Source organism: Pinus tabuliformis, chromosome 4_2 (genome assembly GCF_031772625.1).
Source record: "Pinus tabuliformis cultivar Carrire ecotype Pingquan chromosome 4_2, CPIR1, whole genome shotgun sequence".
Classification (NCBI taxonomy): Eukaryota; Viridiplantae; Streptophyta; class Pinopsida; order Pinales; family Pinaceae; genus Pinus; species Pinus tabuliformis.
In genome coordinates this window covers 829,118,324-829,140,130 of record NC_142304.1, presented here as the reverse complement: position 1 = coordinate 829,140,130, position 21,807 = coordinate 829,118,324, and the positions used below count along the sequence as shown (strand labels likewise).

The following is a 21,807-nucleotide window of genomic DNA, read 5'->3' as shown; positions in this document are numbered from 1 at the left end:
TGTTTCCATAAATCGATTTTCGCATTTATTTGGTTGAGGTGTAAGTTCAAACAGTGTGCATACATACTCATTTATGTAAATGGATGTGACCATTTTGTTGAAGCATAAATTCAAATGGTCTGCATACATCCTCACGGTGGCTGAAATTAACCATTGTATACCCGAAAACATATGCCTAAGAGCCAGCATATCTGCTTTCGCTCCAATATCAAGAGAGTATATAGCTTTCCTAAGAATCACTATCCTAGCTGAAATCTGGATTGCAAGATTTGAATTGAAATCTTTGGTTTCCTCAAATAAAGTGGCTTATTCGCTTCATAGGCGTAGAGTAAACAGGTACCAATGAGGTAACGTGCAAGTGGACAATTAAATCATATTCAGCACAAGACCAGCCCTCAGCATACAATGCAATTGAAAGTCTTGTGTTATGAGCTCTGAACAAGATCACAAATGATATATTATTCACCAAATTTTAATCTTCCACAAAGAGACAGATTGATCCTCTCTGATTTGTCAAACAAATAAAAAAATACCAAAATTATGCATAGAATCATCTTTGAACTGTAAACACTACAATATATAGTAACCTGGGAAAGTGATGAAGCACTCAATACCATACAAAAATAAAATTCCTTAATAGAAGATTCCTTAATAGAAGAAAACACCACCGACAATTGTGAAAAGCTGCCAAATGAACTTTGCCAATCTTTTAGATTTACAGAAACAAAGTCAAAAAACCTCTTCAAAGCTAAGTGCTTACTACCAGCCACATCCAATAGAAAAGGTTTTATGGGGCTTGATAAGATCAGAACTTGCTTGACCACGGTAAGATAAGCACCGTACCTACCTAATGTATAAAAGAAGACTGATAAGCTGGAGGAGGGGCAGGCAGTCTACTGCCAAAGTGATGGTTGCTGTAATTAGTAGAAGAATTGTAAGAATCGGAACCCAACAACGAAGGCCCCATGTTATCTGATGGATACATATATGGCCTTGAGAGCGAGACTGGAGTCCTATTTCCAACACCATAGCCTGCTCCATATAATCCTTGGTTTGATCTGTCATAGGCATTTTGGCCCTGTAGGTTGTAGGATGTAACACCTGGAGCTGCACCAGAATATTGTACTCTATCCAAAGACCTATAAAAGCTTCTGTCTGCACCATTGGAAGAAGCATAAAGAGTCGGAGTTCTTTCATCTGCACTTAACAGAGGCATATATACACCATCATTTCCTCCATTAGCACGAGGACGCTTAGGTTGAGACTTAACAGCACCTGCAGACCTTTTTCTGTCAGCCTTAGCTTTCTCTCGCTGAGCTACACGCTTTTGAAGAGGATCTGGTGAGAACTGCGATTCAAGTTTGTGCTCCTCAATGCACTTTATAACAGCTCTATAAGCAGAAAGCTCTTTTGTATTTACTTCATTCTGTAGCAGCAAATAAAAATATCGGTCAAAAAAGGAACTTCCGATATAACCAACAATACTAAGCCAAAATGATCATCACATAACAAGACATTTTGTATAACAGTAATACAATCGTACTTGTGCAACAATAGAGTTATTCCCGCTTTTTAAACTTGCCTGGGAAGCTTTCTTAGCATCTTTCAGATATTCCTTCAACAAAGCAAACAGGTGCAAACTTCTCTGTCAGCCCAAATGCATGAGCAAAGTTGACCGCCTCAATTTGTTTTCAACAAAGGAACAGGTGCAAACTTCTCTGTCAGCCCAAATGCATGAGCAAAGTTGATTGCCTCAATTTGTTTTCCACTATTGACCAGGGTTTCTACAACATCTACATTAAATTGTCACAAAATTTTCAGTTAATCTGAATATGTCACAAACATTTGAAATACCAGAAGACAGTTTACTGTGAAAGAAAAAACAATACAGACAACTTCAACGGATTTGTCAATAAAGATAACAGTTATGCTAGCTTGAGACCATTTTCGTAAGTAAACAGTTCCCCACTCATGAAAGGCCTTATGACACTTTACCATAGCTGATCATCTTCAGGTGCCTTTATTAATATCAACAAAATAACTTACATACAACTTTCTACCTCATAAAAAGATGTCTACCTAGTAGAGACCACTCAGTATCTGCCTTGCATATGAAATGTTGAGATCTAAAGAAAAGACTACCAACCCCGTCAACTTAGAAACCCGTTCACTGGACTAAACAAAAAATGTTGGGAAGGTTTACTACAGCCAAGATTACCAAAATTTATCTTCAACTCAATCAGCCACAACCAAGTATACTGATAAAATCCACCAGTCCCTCAAAAAAACCAAGCTAGCCATGAATGCCAGAAAAACAACAAAAAACCTATCTACCAAAATGGATGGAAATTTTGCCAGCCTAGCCACTGAGGCTAACATTACAGAACACCAGCCAACCAACCTGGCATTTTTGATTCAAGTCCAAGGGAACGACAGAGTTCAGGTGTCTACCTGCACCGTGCAAATGCAAGAACAAGCTTGCATAAGTCATCTTTATCAAACTCTGACGCAATTCCAAAAGTAGCTAGAAGTTGCAAGAAGGCCTGGGCCTCCAACGAATTGCCATTGGCAACATCTCCTTCAAGGTTTATCTTCGACTTCCATTCATGTGCAATACTTTTGGCTTGCTCCTTTATATTTAAGGGCAGAACTGGATGTTCAACACCCAAAATAGGATCTGCCAAAACAGGTACAAGAGATTCCAGTAATAATGTACAGGCCCGACGTAGAGCCGGGAGCCCAAACTCTTTCTTGTCACTTGACTTTTGTTCAAGAGAATAAAACCCCTCCAAGGACTCCAACACTAACCGTGGTGGGTCAGTTGCAGAGTTTAATGCAGAGGGAACCTAATTGCAAAGCCCTATTTCCAATTGCAAAAGTCATTAAGAATGGGAAGAAAGGATTTAGGGATTATAATATCTGAAAATTTCTATTTTTAAAGTATTATAAAATGAGTTTAGATATTTATATAACAATAATAAGTGGAAATCAGAAAAAGAAAAAGAAAAGAAAAGAAATTGATTGGAGATAAACTTTTTATAATTTTGTAAATGTTATTGAGTTCCAATGCTCAAACAAAATATTTATAAAAGGTAATTCACTGGTCTGTGGATGAAGCAAGCATTTGGAAGCTAATTCGTGAAGTCTGACAATAAAAGAGGTGAAATTAGAATGAGTAATGATAAGACAGACATCCTTGTATAGAAATTGCAATGAGGTTCTTCTTAAAGGTGACTTAATTGTATCACATTGATTTTGACATGACAACATCAGCAAAATGATATAAAAGTCGTTGCAACTAGTACATCTGTGTTTGGTGCATTAATCACTATATGAGATTGAAGGAATCTGGCGCATTCTCGATCAGAACTATTGCTTGATTGACAACAACATGAGTCTTGTGTTGTACAACAATTGTATAATTGGTGCATTAATCACTGTATCAGATTGAAGGAATCTGGTCGCATTCTCAATCAGAACTACTGACAACAACATGGGCCTTGTGTTGTACAACAATTGTATAATTTGATTGTGAAGGATTTAAGGAGAAGTAATGTTGTTTTTTCTGATCCTAGCAAGGATTAGCAAATATACTATTTATTGGTCCCTGTGGTATACATTGTTTGGACCTTGTTTTCTCCCTTAATTGTAAGTGCATAAAAATATTAGATTCATAGGACAGGGTACCATTAATCATGTGATCCAATGATCTTGGACGTTTTTTATTGAATTCTTAAAAACTTATTTCCATTTGATCTTCCAAAATGTGAAGATAGTTTTATTGGTTGGAACAATGCTACAACTTACAAGTTATAATAACAGAGATTATGTTCTGCATAATGCTTTCCACCTTGCAATCTTTTTGTGGATATGGTTAAGCAATATTCTCTTCGAGTAAAGAATAAATTATTGTGTGTAGAGTCATTGGGTTTACTATAGTAATGATCGTAACATTTTGTAGTCTTTTGTTTGTTGTTATGTGGTTTAGTGGTTGAGACAGTGCATTACCATGTTAATGACCCAAAGACAAACTTAGAGCTCAAAGCCCTCAATTATAAGTTGGTTGAATTTTATGAGATTTATATGCAATATTAATTCAATAATTAAAAAAAATATAGACTTAAGCACCCTAAATAAGCTTCAATCTATACATCTTTAGAATCTCATTTATGCTACATATCTGCATTTTATGTACATTTTCCCATTCCCATGTCGGAATTGTTCCTCAATTTATGCCTTACGGCGTTTCCTTTGCAACATTTGGTGCAAATGCTAGTTTTAAAATGATACACTACTTTTGAAAAAAACACTTACATTAATTTTAAAAATAAAAATATATATTGAAATTAGAAAACATTTACATTAATTTTAAGGTTATGCGTTCATCATCACATAGCAGTGTTACACATCCCAGTGCCAAAAAGGCATTTCTAGAATAAACTTCAAGTTTTTCCAGGTAACACAGTCAACCATCACTTCCAGCAAAACTTTAACAAAAAGTTTTTCTTCATTTAAAGAATAGATCAATCACTGACTGAAATAGAAGGGAAATGAAGGCATGATTATATAAAGTCACACTGAGGATTCAAAAGGGGGACACCAGTTTTTACCTCTTAATTTAAAGAGGTAGATCAACCACTGAATGAAATAGAAGGAAAAGGAAGGCATGATTATATAAAGAGAATGCAAATAGCAGTTATTGGTACCTTGCTGGATACCCAACTGCAGATAGAAGAAAAGAACCTTATGCTTCAACGCACACCCATGAGGTGACACAGTGCAACTCTAATCTTTCACATGCACAGACCACAAAATTGGTGCCTCACTGCAACACTTTGGCTTTGCATTTGGTGTTCTGATATGTCTCTCTAGACTGGATCGACGCTCTGACCTCTCTGCAGCCATAAATATAACGACATTTGATGTATTTCCTTTGCAATGCTTTACGGTTGGGGGTTCAGTGGAACTGAAGATTCACCCCCTGTTTTTTCAATGGAATATACAGACCAGCGATCACCAGGGTTGGAGAATCTGGGCGTTTCCTTTGCAATCGACCTATAGATCCATTGTTCTGTGTATTGGTGTTCCACAGGTCTGTTCAAATGTTTGATCTCAATCCCACGCAATCCCCAAATTTAAACCTGACTTGGAAGTTAGGAACCTGGACTGTTTCACTCTACAATAAATATTTACTTTCTGTAACAAATAAGAAAGGCGATAGCAAAATTACTTTCGTTTCTCCATCATAAATGCATATATTTCGACCCCATTCAAATCGACAGAATTCACACTCCGCGACAGGTTTACACACGGATTGATTCGAATTGAAATCACATAAATAGAGGGAAACATTCACACGCATTTTGGAAATACACTATTTCATGAAAAGGCTCTGCACATAATTTCTACGAACTCCGGAATCCCTTTACCTCTCCATTTCGCCTAATTTCCATTTTCTTGGCCCTCTCCCTTAATTACATTTGTCTTTATTTCTAGAAGCTATTTCCACCTAATCCTAACGAATTTTCTACATCTGCCCTTTAAAGACACCCTGGCATAACTTCTTCATTAAGCAGATTCCCTGAATCAAAATATCACAAACAGAAGAGGACTCCTCCTCTAAGTGGAGGAAAAAATATCTATATGATGCCCCTGCATCAGTTATTGAGATTCACATTTGTCTGTAAAATATAAAATTTATAACATGAAAATATTTTCACAATTCTGGACGATAATTCTATTTCCAGGTTGCCAAGCAAAGAATAAGAACCAGCCTCTTATCTTTTGCGTGTAGAAACTGAGGATCGATTTCCGCAGAGTCTTCCAGCAACCTGTAACTGTTTGGAAATAGAAGAGACGTAGGATCGATTTAGGGCTAAATTTTCCGGCAACCTGTAGCTGTTTGGAATTATATGAAACAGAGGACCAGTTTCGGTCTGAATTTTCCAGGAACTTGCAGCTGTTGGAAAATAAATGAAACAGAGGATTGATTTCGGGGTGATTTCTCTTGGCAAAATTTCAAGGGTAAGGGTGAAGGGGCTAATTCATGAAGAATTATTTTAATCTTTAGTTCGCAGCGTGCTTCTTTGATGAGGCATCCCAGGCAGATAAATGTGGATGTGGGGCGGTCTTGTGTTTCTGTCCACAGACAGCGCTATTTTCCTGGTTTGGTGGAGAGGGTTTAAATACTTGTGTTGAGAGGCTAGCTTTTTTGGGGTTTGCCATACATGGCCTGGCCAGGTTACACAAGGTGGATTGGCTTTCAATCTACGGGGACTGAAAGGCTATCATTGATGGTGTCACTAGATCTTCTAATTTCTCGCTTCCTTCCTGGATAAACTGGCTTGAACGCTGATTCAACATTTTTCTGGTATTTGTTTCACACACATCTACCTGGAACATACTTGTGCTGCTTATTGTTTATCAAAGGAAAGCCTGGGGTTCCCTCCTGGTTTTTTCACTACAGGCTCAGATCTAATACAGACTTACTCTGTTTTAATCTTGCGGGCCTAGAGTTTCCAATCCGGTGTCCTATGTTTTATTTTGTTAGCTTCGATGTTGTGTATACATTTTATATTTGGATTTCATTTTGATATGTATATGCAACATATATATATTTGTCTGGTTATATGTATATGTAAATAAATAAATAAATATGTATGTATGGTTTGTGTAAAATTTCTCCAGTTTTGATTTTGGTTAAAAGGAGGTTTCTCTTTTTAAGAGGCCTGTGATTTTTAAGCTTGACCTGTGGTTTGAGGAGCAGCGATTTAGGGGCATTTAATCCATCAAAATTACTCGGGATAGCACGCAGCCTAGGCCACACTAGCCCTAAAATGGCTAGATTTCTTTAGCATGTGACAATTAATAATGTTTCACCATTTTGTGTGGGGTGCTTATTCTCATTATGAAAATATGTAATTGAAGAAAGAACAAGGTTTTACATTTTTGTCATAAACATACATATAGCTTGAGTGAGCCTAATGGTTAAGAGTAGGTGTTTCCTCCTAAGAGCTCTGTGATCCTCCAAGCTTGACCCATGGCTTGAGGAGCAGTGGGGGTATTTAATCCGTCAAAATTACCGGGGGATCGCATGGGACCTAGGAGCAGTAGGGGTATTTAATCCGTCAAAATTACCGGGGGATGGCACCGGGCCTAGGCCACACTAACGCTAAGATGACTTGATTTTTTAGCATGTCTCCTCTCCTAGCACAAGGCACAACCACCCCCTATAAAATTTGATCTAGGGTAGCCTTTCTAAGGAAACCCATTCTCAACGGGTTGTGCCGGTAAGACTTGACAATTTATTTTCATATTTCATAATATAATATAATTTATAAACTTTTAATTAACCATTCTTTTTTTATTAAATATTTTTCTTAGCATATCATATAATATAATATAATTTTATTTTTATTTTTAATATATTTTCAATGATATAAGCCAATTCTTATTCCAAATTATAAAATAAAATTATTAAAAACCACATTCACCATTATATGTATATAATTCACTATTAAATATATATATATATAGATATATATTAATATTATTTTCAACATAGATATTTAACACTCTCAATGATATAGGTTAACTATTGTCCAATAAAAACATGAAAAAACACATTTATCCCATGAAGTTGTTATTGGAACTTTATTGATGTTTAAAGTGATTTAATAAAGAAATATTTTTTAAAGTTTCACATATTTAAAAATATTTATTAATGAATGTAATTGTATACTAAAATAAATTATTAAAAACCACATTCACCATTAAATATAAATATAAATATAAATATAAATATATATATATATATATATATATTATTTTCAACCTAGATATTTAAGACTCTCAATGATATAGGTTAACTATTGTCCAATAAAAGCATGAAAAAACACATTTATCCCATGAAGTTGTTATTCGAACTTTATTGATGTTTAAAGTGATTTAATAGAGAAATATTTTTTAAAGTTTCAAATATTTAAAATTATTTATTAATGAATGTAATTGTATACTAAAATTGGCATAGATTTAATTTCTTTTGTAATTTATTAAGTTTGGAAAGGAATAAAATTTTAGTGTTATTTTAATTAGTTGAATTTGTTGTTAAGTATCTAACTGAATGGAAGTTGACACAGTTAATTCTCTTTAGTTTGGGTTCACTGAATGGAAGGTGATAGAGTTAATTCTCTTTTGTTTGGGTTAAAAAGCAATTGAAAGAGATCAAATTTCTTAAAATGCAAAGATTTTTTAAATGAAAATTTTGAAAAAAATAAATTATATCTCTAAAATTTTAATTCTCTTTTGAATTAACATAAATTCATATGAATTCTTTATAATGTTAAATTTTGAATTAACATAAATTCATATAAATTCTTTATAATATTAAATTTATATTGCATATAAATTTAACATTTCTACAAACAAAATAATTATATTCTTAATTGTATTAAAATCATCCTAATAAATATAATTATATAAATATATCCATGAAATTTTTCTTTAACTAGTATTATTTTTTTATTTAATACATATATTATGGAATTTATAAAAATAAATTATAATTTTATTAATAAAAATAAAATTATTTTTATTATTATTTTTAAATTAAATCATTAAGATAATAATAATTATTATTTTATTTAATAAATTAATAAATATTTCTTCAACAACCTAGTTGATTATATATATATATATAGCATAGGTCTGAGTGCACGCGATGTGCACAATGTGACGGTCGGGGCGGATGGTTTGCACACCCCCCGACCTGTTTTGAATCCTGCAAAGCTGCTATAACAGCGTATTTGTACTGATGATGATCTATACTATGTACAAATTGTAAATATATGTTGATATATAGCTTCTTCAGCGGGGCCCTGCCCCTCCTGAGAAAGCATAGGTCTGAGTCCTTCCATGACTTTAGGCCTATTTCGCTTTGCAACATCATGTTCAAATTATCCTCAAAAATCATTGCGGATAGAATGAAACCTATTCTAAATTCCTTTATTTCTGGGGACCAACATGCCTTCTTAAAGGGTCGTTTTATCTTGGATGTGGTTGCCATGACTCAGGAAAGTCTGTTCACAATGCTGTCAAAGAATATGGATGCGGCCATTCTCAAGATTGACTTACAAAAAGCTTATGATTGTGTGGATTGGGGTTTTTTAAGAATCCTGTTGGCAAAAATTGGACTGAAGTCACAAAGTGTCAATTGGGTCATGTGCTGTGTTGAGAATGTCAGATATTCAGTGATTGTTAATGGATCTCCTTCGCCTTTCTTCCAAGCGGAGAGGGGACTCCGACAGGGATGTCCCCTTTCCCCTCTGCTCTTCATTCTGGTAATGAACTCTCTCAGTTTGCAGATAAATAAAGCAGTTGAAGAGAAGAGATGCCGCCCGGTAAAGATTTGTAAGGATGTCTCCCTCTCTCATAATCTCTTTGTGGACGATGTCCTTATCTTTGCTATGCTTTGTAAGGCCTCATGGATATGCATAAATGATATTCTTTCTAAATTTCAGAAAGCTACAGGTCTGGTTATCAATAAGGAAAAATCCTCTTTGTTTCACAATGATTCAAATATGGAAATTGTTCTCTGGATATCTGAACTGATGAGTATTGCTCCTTTTTCAATTAAGCAAGGTTTCAAATACCTGGGTTTCACCTTAAAGGCAAAAGGAAACTCAAAAAGGGATTGGTAATGGCTTCTGGAGCGGTTTTATAAAAAGATTTCAGGATGGGAGTTTAAATTTCTTTCTCTAGCTGGCAGATTCATCCTTGTACAGGCCGTCCTCTCTCAACTTTCAGTCTATTGGGCTCATATTTTTTATCTCCCAGCTAGCACTATAAACCATATGAACAGATTGATTGCAAATTTCTTTTGGGGAGGATATGCATTTCAGAACAAAATTCATCTTGTCAAGTTGGCTTCTATATCAAAACCAAAAAGTGCTGGTGGATGGGGCCTTTTAGATTTACGTACTTTTGGAAATGCCCTCCTCTGTAAATCTCTTCATCGAGGTGTTTTTGGCGATGGGCCATGGAGTAAGATTATTAAGGCAAAATATCTAAGAGGCAAGAGTATTGAATATTGGTACAGGTGGCGGTCCATTGGTATCAGGAGTGGATCGTCGATTTGGCAGAGTCTCAGGAAAGTTCATCATTTCTTCATGCATTATTTTAGCTGGAATCTCGGCTCGGGTTCGTGCATGCTCATTGGTTATGATCATATTTCATGCGCCCGGGAGTTCTCGTTTCCTTTGTCGTTGGTCCTCATTTTTCACAGGCTGGGATGCTTCACATGGGATAAGCTAATAAAAGAATGGTCTATTTCTTCCCTGGTTTGGAAAGAAGGAGAGGATTTGCATCTACCCTATTCGATGTTCTCTCTCTGGAATCCGGTAAAAGCGAGCCTTTGTAGCATGGGAATCATTCGATCGGGTACAAACGATCTTCTAGTTTGGGCTCTCAAAAGATCCAATCTGTCTGTGAGCGTAAAGCTTATTTATGTTGATATGATCTCTGTTATTGGAAGGAGTCCTCAACCGCTGTTTCCTCCCCGTCTCTGGAAGGCTGCTTGTCCTCTCAAAATGATTATTTTCTCCTGGCTGTTATTTTGGAACAAAAACCTTACATGGGAGGTCCTTCAAAGGAAGAAATGGCAGGGCCCGCGCAGATGTGCTATGTGCCTCAATGAAGCGGAATCAAATCTGCACATGTTCTTTCAATGTGCCTCGTCCCTTAACATCTGGTATGATCTGTCTTTACATTTTGGTTTTCCTTACATCATCTTTTCTTCTGTTCAAGATGATGTTGTATGGTGGAGTAGGCAATCCTCATCTTGGAGGTCATTGTTTATCATCTCCTGTTGGTTCTTGTGGATCTGGCGAAATGCACAAATTTTCCAAGGTTCAAAGGAACCCCTTCACGCCATTCTTCAGCGAATCCTGGCTTGTCATGAATCTCTTCATCAAAATGACTTTTCGCCAAATGTCCTTGCTATATGATTCTGGGTTTATTTGTTCTACTCCGGCAAGTTGGTATCATTCCTTTTGGATCTCTGTTTCAAGGCAAAGCGGTCTGCTCCTTTCTTTTCCTATGTGTTATCTATTATGTAATCATTGAAGGGTTGTTCCTTCTAGTTTTTGTATAACTGTGGCATTTTTAAGACAAGCAGGTTTTGTAGATGTGATGTATAGGTTTATCCTCTTTTCAGATATGGATGATTCGGACCATCTATATCATTTTCTAACCATGTGGGGCTTCTCTTCAACTCAATTTACAGCCATATGTATTTGAAGACTTTTATATTTTCTTAATATAAATCTATGTCAGTTTTTTTCTCTGAAAAAAAGAGATATATATATATATATATAATTTAATATCTCTTAATCAAACACTCCACATAAAACTATTAACATTATAGTAAAAAATTAAAAATTAAATAAAATTAATTACTATTAATATATTAATTACATACTTTATAGGTTATAATGTGAGAAAAAAACTAAAATTTAAATTTTAATATATATCTATATATATATATATATATATATATATATTCAAAATAAGTTTCAGTTGAGATTAATTTTTTTCCATATTATTTAAAAAAATTTATTTAAATATAATAAAGAAAAGAAATAATAAATATATTTTTAAAGAGAAATAAATTATTCTATAAACATGATAATATTTCTTATAAAACACATTACTCATGGTAAATCTTTTATATTATTTATTTATGAAATACAATTTTTTGAAAATTTTAATTATATTTGTTTGATAAAAAATTTAAATAAAAAAATAATGTTAGATCTAAGACTTGTGATCCATAATGTAAACATCAGTCTTGGATTAATCACGTGGTTAGGATTTGGTCGACCTTTCGAACCAACTAATGTGGTTAATCCACACGACGATGTGAGAAACCAACCCATCAAAGTGAATAAATAGCAGGGATGCATCATTGCCAAGAGTTTAACGACTATTTTTCAACTAATTAACGAATAAATCTTGGCAATGATGCATCCCTGCTATTTATTCACTCTGATCAATTAATTTCTCACCTTGTCCTAAGGATGAACAACATTAGTTGGTTCGAAAAGTAGACCAAATCCTAACCATGTGATTAATCCGAAAGACTGATATCTAAAAAATGATATTTAATATTTAACCACTACCATCATCATCATAAAAATTTAGTTTTTTTTTCAAATTTATTTTATTAAAAAATATTTATATTTTTTTTCCTTACATTAAATTAAATTTTAAAATAAAATAATTTAAAAAAATATTTTTCCTATTTATAAAATTTTAATCTTTTTATTAAAAATAAATCTAAAAAAATTATAATTTACCTGTGACTAGTTTGAAAAATGATAAAAGTTTCATATTTTTCAAACATATATTATTATACAAATTCAAATATATATTAAAAATAAATAAATAATAATAATATGTTCAATAAAAAAATATTATCCATAAAAATACGTTGAGCTAACTTTTTTAATTACAAAATTGATATATCAAATTATATTTCCACACTAACTAATCAATTCAAAATTTACAAATACAAATGAAATTTAAGTCACTTATTTTTGCTTTGGTGTAATAAATAATTTTGATATTGTCAATATTTATTATAATAGATATTAAAAAAAAAACCTAATATAAATTTATCTTAAACTTAAATTTAGTTAATAGAAGAATTTTTTTTTTCCTTCATATTTTTTGGTTCAATTTTGTCGAAATTCGGTAGATATTTTAAAAAATCCTAAGATTGATATTTTTCCATTCAATTTTGTCAAAATTTAGTAGATATTTTGAAAAATTATAAGCTTAAGCTATTTAATTTGCAAAGTTCAAGTTTGAGGTTGTGAATCATTTCTATATTCAATAACATATTTTAGATAATAAGAAATCACAACCTCACTTGAAATTGTATAGCTCAATTTCAAAAGAAAAACCCGTTTTGTTTATTAGTTAGATTGCATCATTTTCCCTTTTTAATTTTTTTTCTTCTTTAGCGGAATATACTCGACAAGTCTCCTCATCTACGAGGATAAGTTCTAAGTATATATGCCCCTTCCAGACACATGGATGAATTGAGAGATTTGAACGATGACACTCCTTACACATAATACTTCATTTATATGACCATCCCCAATTAAACTGTCATTTTATTTTTTTTCAATTTAAAATTTTATTTTAAAGACAAATTAATAATATTTTATTTATAATAATAATAATAATAATAACCATTTATTTTAAAAATACAATATAACTATAAACAAAATAATTTTATAAAATTAAATAAATTTATATATTTTTTGAAAATTCTTTAAATAAGAATAATATAAACAAAATAATTTTATAAAATTAAATAAATTTATATTTTTTAAACAAAATAATTTTATAAAATTAAATAAATTTATATATTTTTTAGAAAATTCTTTGAATAAGAACCATATTTACCAATAAGGTAAGTATAACCCCATATTATTCCCTATTACATTTTAATAGTTTATTATATATATATATATATATATATATATATATATATATTTTATTATTATGAAAAAGTAATATTTATAACCCCATACTATTCCCTATTACATTTTAATAATTTATTATAGATATTTATTTTTTATTATGAAAAAGTAATATTTAAATTTTAAAGACGAAAAAATTATAACTAATTATCGACCATGCTGTGACTCAAAATTGGACATGTGAAAAAAACATCCACTGGTCATTGACATTGGCACCCGAAAAAATGTGAAGTTTGAGAATGTTGTACAGTCGATGCTCGAAGACTTGATGCGCCATCCTTTGTAACAGTGCATAATGGTGTTAATCTTGTTGATGACGCCCTCGGGAAGTATGCTCAGCCGGGAGGAGTTACCACCAGGAGATGGGCGACTTGTTTTTCACAACATGGCTGTTGCCGGAAAAGTTGACCGCTGGCTTATGTGAAGGAACGAGCTGGCCAGAGAGACGACGTAGAGCTGGTCACCGGGAGTTGCCAGCGGGAGCGTCGATGGAAAGTGACCGTTGACAGATGGGAAGATGGGTGGCAGCTGGCCGGCAGCTCTGACAAGGTTGTCAGTTGGTTGGTGTTGGTGGGCAAGCTTGTTTTTGATTATTTATATAGATTAACAGAAAATTAGTGTTTGTAGTTTTTTCATCGGGAGAGATGTCTGCTGTTGCAGAGGGAGATTGAAAAATGTGTAATTAATATTTAAATAAAAATAAATAACATTAAGTGTAAATATTTTTAAATTTATGTCTACAATTGTTTATAAATAGTATTTTAATATTTAAGAGCACAAATCATATTAACTTAATTAAAAAACATATAAAACCATAGATTCTTTCAATATGGTCTATTCCAAAAGTACAAAGTAGCAGTCATTTCAACCCTCACTAATGAACAACGTTGTCTATCCCAAATGCATATCCATACTTGCACATAATAAAAATGAATGTATGTCAGCCATCATTGTTTTGTTACTCAACATTTAAACCCATTGTGTTCAATAAATGACACCCAACCCATTATATTTCCTATTAAAACATATCAAAGGACATGGATCAACAAAAAACAAATCCTCACCATTGGGTCGCATCCAAATCAATCCAGATCACACATTCAAAATGAAGTCATTGCAATCCATGTCCATACGCCACCAATTAAATTCAAGTGCAAAAAACTATAAAAAAAGTTCAACCACTGCTCAAGTTGCATGTTTAACATTTAAACTATTCACCAGCCCAAACCAAAACCATCACAGAACATTTGACCATAAATTTAGGATAGTTATTTCAATTACAACACTTTTTCTTATAGTTTTATTTTCATAAAAATATATATATTTTTTCTATGTTTCTATATTATGAATCATTTTCAAGTTGATTCTAAAATATGACACAACCATAATGCAAAGTATTGGCTAGTATGGCTAGTTAGAGATGAAAAATAACAAAACTCGTGGAGATAAACTTTAAATTGAACTGACAACTACATATTCTAATTCTCAAACCACACACTTTTATTTCTTCTTTTATTGAAAATAAATATTTCATTAAATTTTTTTCTTGAGCAAAAATAAGTCACAGAACTTGTGGAGACTAGACTTCCACATGTCACAGTTTTCAAGGAGAAATGATGTGTCATGGCATCCAAAAATCAATGTGTGATAGGCAACATCCAAAAATCAACATGTGATAGACAATCCAGATCAACATCTTAACCAGAAAAGGAACCAGGTGTCACTTTTTATAGTTGAAATTCCTCCTAGAGCTTCATTCATGTATGAAGAGTGTTATCTATAGGAATAACACCAGTATTGACATTAGGTCTCTAAGTTGCCAAAGAACCCAAATGAGAATTCAAGGATAGTGCCAAAGAAAACAAGCAATGCAAAGTTTATGAAGCATTACATCCAACAATAAGTAGAGGGCTCTGTTCAAAAGACCAGAAAGTGGAAACCCAGGGAAAACAAGCAATGTAGAAGTTTATGAAACATTACAGTCAACAATAAATAGATGAGTTTGCTCAAATGACAAGAATGTAGGAACCCAAATGATCTTTTGGGAAAATTCAATACTAAAAGCATCCAAATATGTGAGTAGAGTCATACATGATAATGATATCAAAAGGGATGAAAATGGTGCAGCATTGAATCATTTGTCATGCAACCTAAAAATAAACTAATTGCAAGAAGAAGGTAATGGTGGAGAAAAATAAGTCACGAACAGGATCTCATTTTAATCAAAGTGTCAAAAAGGCTTTTGTATATATCTTATGATGTAATTCATATATCTATGCAGGTTGACATTTTTGTGGATGCTCTTGCATTGTCGGATGTAGAGTTGTTCTCTTGAAGAAAAAATGGAAATATTGTTCAAATATTGGTACTTAGAGACCTAATGAAACTAAACAATATTGACAAACATGAGGCTAAACAATTTAAGTCAAATAAAAATTAATAAAAAATAACTAAACCAGATCAACATCTTAACCAGAAAGATCACTTTGTTTAGTTGAAATTCCTAGGATGTCTGTGAGTGTCTGCAAAAGTGTTAGACTTTAAATAGAGATTTTTCAGTTTTCAAAATTTAAAGATTAAATTTAATTGAAACAACATGCAATGCACTTTATAACTAGGTCCAAGAACACATCTAAGGCTACCCTCAACAACCAAACAATTTGCAAAATTACCATGTCTTCCCAATCCAAACCTAGGATGTCTAAGGTGAATATGAATAAAAATAATGACAAACATGAGGCTAAACAAATTAATTCAAATAAAAGTGACTACCAGATCAACATCTTAACCAGAAAAGGAACCGAGTGTCACTTTTTATAGTTGAAATGCCTCCTAGAGCTTCCTTCATGTATGTAGAGTGTTTTATTTATGAATAACAACAGTGTTGACATTAGGTCTCTAAGTTGCCAAAGAAACCAAATGAGAATTCAAGGATAATGCCAAAGAAAACAAGAAATGCAGAAGTTTATGAAGCATTACATTCAACAATAAGTAGAGGGGTCTGCTCAGAGGAATGGTAGGTGGAAACCCAAGAAAACAAGTAATGCAAAAGTTTATGAAGCATTATAGTCAATAATAAATATATGGGTTCGCTTAGATGACAAGAATGTAGAAACCCAAACTTTCTTTTGGGAAAATTCAATACTAAAAGCATGCAAATATGTGAATAGAGGCAGACATGATAAGGATATCAAAAGGAATGAAAATGATGTAGCATTGAATCATCTGTCACGTAACCTAAAAATAAACTAACTATAAGAAGAAGGTAATGGAGGAGAAAAAGAAGTTATGAATAAGATCCCATTTTAATCAAAGTGTCAAAAAGGCTTTTTTATATATCTTATGATGTAATTCATATATCTATGTAGGTTGGCATTTTTGTGGATGCTCTTGCATTGTCAGATCTATAGTTCTTGTCTTGAAGGAAAAATAGGAATGTTGTTCAGATCTTGGTACTTAGAGACCTAATGAAACTAAACAATATTGGCAAGCATGAAGCTAAACAATCTAAGTCAAATAAAATTTTATAAAAAAAGAACTAAACCAGATCAACATCTTAACTAGAAAGATCACTTTGTTTAGTTGAAATTTATAGGATGTTTGTGAGTGTCTCCAAAAGTGTCAGACTTTAAATGGAGACTTTACAATTTTCAAGATTTAAGGATTAAATTTAATTGAAACAACACTAAGGCAATGCACTTTATAACTAGGCCCAAGAACACAACTAAGGCTAGCCTCATCAACCAAACAACTTGAAAAATTACCATGTCTTCCCAATCCAAACCTAATATGTTTGTGGTGACTATGAATAACAATAATGACAAACATGAGGCTAAACAAATTAATTCAAACAACAGTAACTACCAGATCAACATCGTAACCAGAAAAGGAACCAAGTGTCACTTTTTATAGTTGAAATTCCTCCTAGAGCTTCTTTCATGTCTATAGAGTGTCTTATTTAGGAATAACAACAATATTGACATTAGGTCTCTAAGTTTCCAAAGAACTCAAATGAGAATTCAAGGATAGCGCCAAAAAAAACAAGCAATGCAAAAGTTTATGAAGCATTACAGTCAATAATAAGTAGAGAGGTATGCCCAGAGGACCAGAAGGTGGAAACCCAAGGAAAATAAGCAATGCAGAAGCTTATGAAGCATTATATTCAACAATAAATAGATGGGTCTTCTCAGATGACAAGAATGTAGAAACCCAGATGATCTTTTGAGAAAATTCAATACTAAAAACATGCAAATATGTGAGTAGAGACAAACATGAATCATTTGTCATGAAACCTAAAAATAAACCAACTGCAAGAAGAAGGAAACAGAGGAGAACAATAAGTTATGAATAGGATCCCATTTAAATCAAGGAGTAAAAAAGGCTTTCGTATATATCTTATTCTGTAATTCATATATCTATGCAGGTTGGCATTTTTGTGGATTCTCTTGCATTGTTAGATCTAGAGTTCTTGTCTCGAAGAAAAAATAAAAGTATTGTTCAAATCTTGGTACTTAGAGACCTAATGAAACTAAACAATATTACCTAATGAAACTAAACAATATTGACAAACATGAGACTAAACAATTTAATTCAAATAAAAAGTTATAGAAAATAACTAAAACATATCAACATCTTAACCAAAAACACTTTGTATAGTTGAAATTCCTCCTATAACGCATAAAACATTTTATCCAAAACATATATTGATATAATTGAAGACATACAACCAATTCCAGGTCAATTTCAACACATGAGCAATGTTTTTCCAAGTACAAATACAATGATGGTATTTTAAGTGTAAAAACAACAATCACTGATAATTTTGAAGACATACAACAAATTCATTCTGTAGATTTGAATTTTCAAGGATATTGTAAAAAAGGCATATGTATGAAAATCTCTTAAGCTGCTACTAACATACATGTTGATAATTGCTTGTAATAAAACTGAAATATTTTTGGCTTATATGAAAGCATAATTTTCAAATATTCTTAACTAAATGCATGCAATAATTCTGTAGGTAGTTGCATCTATGGAAAGAGTTAGTTATGTTGCTCATACAAGGAGAAGTGGCAGGAGAGTGACAAGGGGTGCCCAACTGCGATTCCCTTCGTCGGATGAGGACATGACATGTGATGTGAATTTAAATAATTCTCCAAGAAACGTTGTTGAGGATGACCATGTGACTAAAGCTGATGTTGTCACACCATCACCCACAAAGCCACTGTCAACCATAGTGCAAGAGGCAAGTTCAACTAAAAATATCAACGCTATAAGTGGTTGGAAAAAAGAAGAAATGTTCGTTGCAATTGGAAACATAGAGTTTAATGGATATTTAGTTCGGGCATCTACAAAAAAACATGGTATTCCTCCCTCATCAATATATTATCAGATAAATGAGTTCACTCATACAAAATATAGTGGGCCTCTTACAGTTATGATTGAAGAGGAGGAGGCTGAGGTGGTTAAGTGGTGTAAAGAGATGGCCCAATTGGGACACGGGCTAGAGTTGATACAACTCAAATCCACAATTGTTCAAATTTGCCAAGGGAGGCCAAACCCATTCAAAGATGGGTTTCCTGGTAAATCCTAGTGGTTTGGGTTTAAAAAAGGCATCCAGACCTTATATTGTGTACAACTGAGGACCTTGACAAAGACAACGCATTAAATTTGTGCCCTGCAGTTGTATGTAAGTTCTATGAAACTCTTTCTAGTGTTTACAGTAAACATTCTTATGGTTCATACCATATATGGAACTGTGATGAAACAGGTTTACAGGTAGGAAGGAATTTTGGCATGTAGGTAATTGCCAAGAGAGGGAGTTGAAACGTGCAAAATATTTTTCCTAATAGCAGGGAGTGGATAACTATTCTATGTTGTGTCAATGCAATTAGTGCTTCAATCCCAAGATTTTAACTATTCAAAGGTAAATATCAACTGAAAAAATATATACAAAAATATGAATCAAGTGCATGCATGGCTAGACATCCCCATGCATGGATGACTAATTTTTTTAAATTGGCTTTGTCACTTTGGTGCATCTGTACTAGGTGGTGTCTCACTTAATAACATACACCTATTGATATTACATGGACATGGAAGGTACATTGTTGTACAAACAATTGAGGAAGCAAACAATTTGGGCATCGACATGTTAATATTGCTTGCTCATACCACTTACAGATTGCAACCCCTTGATGTTAGTGTGTTTGACCCTTTCAAGAACTATTGCAGGTCAGAGAGTATTACATCAATGAAAAATAATCTAGGGGTTGAGGTGAAAAGGTCCAAGCTAGCAGAGCTTGCAAGTAAAGCATTTAAAAGGGCTCTGACACCATCAAATATCAAGGTTGGCTTTAGGAGGATAGGAATCTGGCCACTAAATTATGATGTTCTTATGCATGATACTAGTTGTAGCCAAGCGTTTCATGTGGATGTTCAGGAAAAGGGCATGTCCAAACATGTGTTGAAGTGCAAGAATAATTAAATGAACATGATGATGTGGTTGTGACGCAGGAAACCCCTTGATGGCAGAATCCGATCACAAAGGCAATTGCCCCCTCCATATACACAACTATCGGCCTAGAACTGTGGTTATTTCCCACCACATCGGAAGCATTGGTATTGAAGCCTTAAGCCTTTAAAACCTGCCTACACATTATATCGGAAGCAGAGAATGGATGCACTTTTACATTAAAAATCTCAGTCATCAATTTTATCAGAATACAAAGGAGACACGGGAAAACCTGCTCCGAACTCATAACCCAAACATCAAATGGAATTAATTCCACTATATAAAGCCCATTGGGTCCAAATTGGGAATTAACATTCGCGCTTATTTGCGCCCAAAATCCGTCCGATCGTCCATTCAACAGACGGTCTGATCACCTCTGGATCTCAACTTAATTAAATTCCAACTCATATCCTCATTGGGTTCAGATTGGAAAAACCACTTACGACTTTTGAGGCCACCCGATAACCACTTACCACCTTTTGGAAACCACCTTCTGGTTAATGCGTGTGCGCCTTATCTCCACCGTTGATCAAGTATATGATCCAACGGTCAACGTTATATTGCAATGTCACTATCAGAGTTTGTAAAGGGTTAGGGCCCAGTCCATCCATAAAGACTTCCCCCGATGCGATATATCGGTGTGATCGCAGTCGCAACTCCTTAAGGCATGAATCTGTCCTCCTTAATACAATCTTCGCTGATGTGATATGAATTGGTTTTTCTCCCTGCGATTTGATATGGACTATTGATCTTCCAGATCAACGACTACTGTGCATCGATTCGTCTACTCCCTCTTGGTCTTGATCTCACTTGTTTTTAACAGATTCTACAGTATAAACACAATTCTCCTCCACACTTTGTTTTCACGTACAACTCCTTATATAAACTCTCTGTGGTATCTATGGATAAATGTCTGGGGTCAAAGCACTCAGCCACTGTATAACAATATGGACTGTAATAAAGCATTGAACGTTGTGCTTTATAACTTAAGACATAAAAACAAATCATAATCCTTCAGTTGTTCCACAGGTAAACTATACAGAGACAAGAGAAGGACTTCAATAGAGATGGGCCATTTACACACACACGAAATCATTTATTCCATATAATGAATTTACAGAGTCTCGACCCTCTGGCTCGATTACATTAAAAAAGGCCCTGTTTCAATCTTGAAACTGTCGCTCTCTCCTCTTTAGCTTCTCTCGAACCTCTAACTAACCTATCTAACCTCTCTAGCTTCTTTCTCGCTAACCTATCCAACCTCTGAATTATACAAAATGATCACAATTTATACAAAAGTGGATTCATGAACCAATTTTGGTTTAGATCCAAAAATATCTCACTCTCTCCTAAATAACCTCTTCAACTCCACTCTTTTCTAAACAAACGCTAAATCAAGCTTTTAAATTACTCATATTCTATTAAAACCAATTAAATCTAACTGTTTGGCCTGATCTCCACACAGGGAGAATCAATCAGCGATTATGCCCTTTTCTTATATTTTTCAATAAATAAACACTCTCATAAATTTAAATAAATAAAATTAACTAAACTATTGTCTTCCAACCCCTTGTTAGTCACAACATGTGATCATGCCATCACATTACTGACTAGACCTGAATGCTCCTGCATCAGACTCCCAAAGTTGAAAGTTTTCATGACCTCCTAGTCATGTGTTTCTTCTGTTGATTATCCAGTATCCCAAACTTTACTTTGTAATTGGTCATCACTTCCATCATGCTGCTG

At 33.5% G+C, this 21,807-nt stretch overlaps 1 pseudogene; it reads right to left on the bottom strand.

Moving 5' to 3' along the window:
• Positions 1–847: 847 nt before the first annotated feature.
• LOC149172235 (FRIGIDA-like protein 3) lies at positions 848–9,064 on the bottom strand (annotated as a pseudogene).
• Positions 9,065–21,807: the final 12,743 nt, after the last annotated feature.